This window comes from Plasmodium cynomolgi, chromosome 11 (genome assembly GCF_000321355.1).
Source record: "Plasmodium cynomolgi strain B DNA, chromosome 11, whole genome shotgun sequence".
Taxonomy (NCBI): Eukaryota; Apicomplexa; class Aconoidasida; order Haemosporida; family Plasmodiidae; genus Plasmodium; species Plasmodium cynomolgi.
In genome coordinates this window covers 425,405-428,814 of record NC_020404.1, presented here as the reverse complement: position 1 = coordinate 428,814, position 3,410 = coordinate 425,405, and positions in this window count along the sequence as shown.

Genomic DNA, 3,410 nt, shown 5'->3' with positions numbered 1-3,410 from the left:
CCTTTTTCCCTTTTTTTTTTTTTTATTTCAACCTTACAAAGTATTTTATACCATGCATATGGTACACTTACATGTGGCTGCTTCAGTTTATTACACTGTGACGAAACAGCTGCTTCCAATATGAAAGCAAAAAAAGGCAACAAATGAAATGCTTTCAGGGATAAACAAACACGTTTAATGTGCCAATGCGTACACCCCTGCGACGTGGGTGGGGGGGATAAGCTGTACTTACATACGTCGCGGGCACTTCACATAGTGACAGGAATTTCATTTTTGCGAAAAAATGGCACAAAAATTAAGAACACAAAGTGGAGCAAAAGTGTGAGGTCAAATAAAACTTGGGTTTCACAAAAAATGGCGAATTTGCTTTGAGAATTTTTATTATCATTTTCGCATAATATGTACACTTTGTCTAATTATTGATTTTTTTTTATTTTCAAACGGGGGAAAAGAACCATTCACCGTATGTGCATATCCATTCTTGCGCATTGCAAAAAGGTTACTGCTGCACGATTGTATGGCCACGCATATCGTTTTTTTTTTTTGTGCCACTTTGGCATGACGGTGTTGCTGTTTCCATATGTGCCTTTACGCGCACATGCGAAAGGAAAGGTACAAAGTGGATTGCACTGTTTTTTTTTCGTATTTGACCAAATCGCGCATTATTTCTGTGATTTCTGCATAACTCTGGGGAAATATTTTCTTTTTCCTTTTTAAAAGAAATGTACAATTATGTACTGGTGAGATGGTTACGCATTGCCACAGCAAGTGCGCCTGATATGTTCAGTTAAAACGTGGCATTATCACAACTTCGCACTCAAACGTGATATGCCATATGCAAGGAGTTATAAACGCTTCTGTCATATTAGTATGCAGCATCATGTTGGCTACTCCGCGTTTTATCTCCATGTGGAGGTCATAATACACATGTGGTCACTTGCTTACATCGCTGTGGGCTCTCTTCTATACGCTTGCGTACGCAATAACCCCGCACGTATGTCTTTGCAAAAGCTGACGACGAAAAAAAAAAATGAACAAATGGTTATGTTTATTCGTTATTACTGTTTTTTTTTTTTTTGCGCCAGGTTGATATTTTTGAAACATAAAAGGAGAGGGGGGCGGATACCCACATAAAATCGTATATTTTCTAAAAGGCATGTTATGAAGTGTGAACTTGGAACCATTTTGCGAAATTGAAGAAGACATATAGGAAAAAAAAAAAAAAAAAAAATGGTCATCATTTTGTGGTTAAAAGGCGGAGGAACTTACTCAAATGAAGAGTACCAGGGTGGAGTGACATTCAAAAAAAAAAAAATTCCCTACCTGTAACATATGAGTTTGTTTTTTTTTTTAAACTATTTATGTGGCACATTATATGAGCGCTTTGAATTTTTGCCTTTACGTTAAGGCTGATAAATAATTGCAAAGTGTTGCATGGTCACGCAAAATGAGAAGTGGTTACCAAATGGATAAATTTTGTTCATGTTTAAAATACGTGGCATGAAAGCGTAAAAAAAGTGTATTCTTTAAGCAGCCAGGGAAATATTTTTTACTTACGGGAATTTACTTTTAATGGATAATGTGCGGTGGAAAAGGCGCGAAATTGTAGGCCTTTGAAGTACTGTAAGTGTTTTTACGGACTTCTTTTGGTTGAACTGAGGTGTAAAATTATTTTTGTGAGTATCAGTTGGCCGTCCCTCCGTTTATTCACATTTACCATTTGGCGCGAAGTAAGATGCTTACCACTGGTTAGAAGTGTCACGCAGCTGGTGTAATTGCTGGCCGCGTTGACCAGGCATGCTACTCTTCAACCGTTCAATTAGAATTGCCCTTTCGAGCAAGTTCGTTAAATTTACGGTATGGTATATATGGAGGCAGCATTTTTTAAAAGTAACAGGTACTTGCACAGAGGTGATAAAAAAGAGGGGCATAAAAAGAAAATTTTTTTTTTTTTTTTTAAATGTGTCAATATGCACATAGTGCGGATGAAGAGGGGCTTACACATTTACGTGCCTGCATATGGTTGACATCGTTGAAGAGATCATACAGTGGCTTCTGTGTCGTACGATATACTGGTCACACGAACAAAGGTTTGCGCGTCCCGATTTGCTTCCACCTCCGCGAGCGTTCGATCGCATGTCTACGCATTCCGCGACTTGTTGCCTCTTCACCATGCATGCGCGAGAAAACGGTTACCCCACGTACGTCCAAATGTGTATGGCCTGTGCGCTTGTTTTTTGAAACCACATGTTTTTTTAAGCGTTTGCGCGCGTTCGTTGGTTCACCTGTTCGTTGGTTCACCTGTTGGTTCGTTCACCTGCTCTTTTGTTCACCTGTTCATTTGTTCACTTTCAAATGCAGGCACATCGCTACGCGCCGTCGAGAACTCATGGCACCGTCCTCGAAAGCGCACACTTTTGTTTCCACTTCGTTCATCGAAAGTACGCAAGGAGATGGTTACTCCACGAAGCTGAAGCAACGGGAATGCAGAAATTGAAAAATATATTGATCCCGCAATTGTGAACATGTGACATGTACATGCAATAAAAAAAAAAAAATGACAAAAGTGTGCCAAACGAAAGGGAAATTGTGGGCCGCACGAAATGGAAAAAAATTACGCGAACTGCAACCAAAGGAAGTGAAAAAAGTGTGCCTTGTGAAAAAAGAACGAATTGACCAACCTGACGAATGACCAATCTGACGAAGTAACCAATACGACGAAGTAACCAATACGACGAAGTAACCAATACGACGAAGTGACCAATCTGACCAAGTGACCAACCTGACCAAGTGACCAATCCCACGAATGACCAAACAAAATAGTTGACCAGTTTCACCAAACTGAGCGAACTGACCGAGCACAATTTGCCGTGTGACGCGAAAAACACAAAGATAAAATTGGTGTACGGCTAGCGCGGGAAAAAGGGAACTCCCTGGCGACGCTTGACAATTTGAAAAAAATCACTTCAGCGCAGGTAAATATATGCGTGCGTATGTACATATAAATACATATCAGTACATATGCGTATGCCCCCCTGCCATATGTATGCTGCTGGAACAAGAACTCACACGGATAGAGAAGCGCGTGCGTGTATGTCGTCACAGGCGTTTGATACCCCCCAATTAGCTATTTAAGCGAAAAAAAAAAAAAAAAAAAAAAAAAAATAGTGACTTGATTACGCACGTAGAGAGAGATCCTTTTACGTAGGTTTGTGCGCACCTTGGTGAAGGCCCCCTCCTTTTTTTCACGGTGGCCGAGGAGTGGATATATAAAATAGCACATCTATCCATTTTATGTAGAAATTCAAGGTGAATAAAGTTAAAAAAATTTGTTTGTGCAAACAATTTGTTTTTAACATAATAAATTTCCTCTCCCCCTCTCTAAAAAAAAAAAAAAAATAAAGATAAAT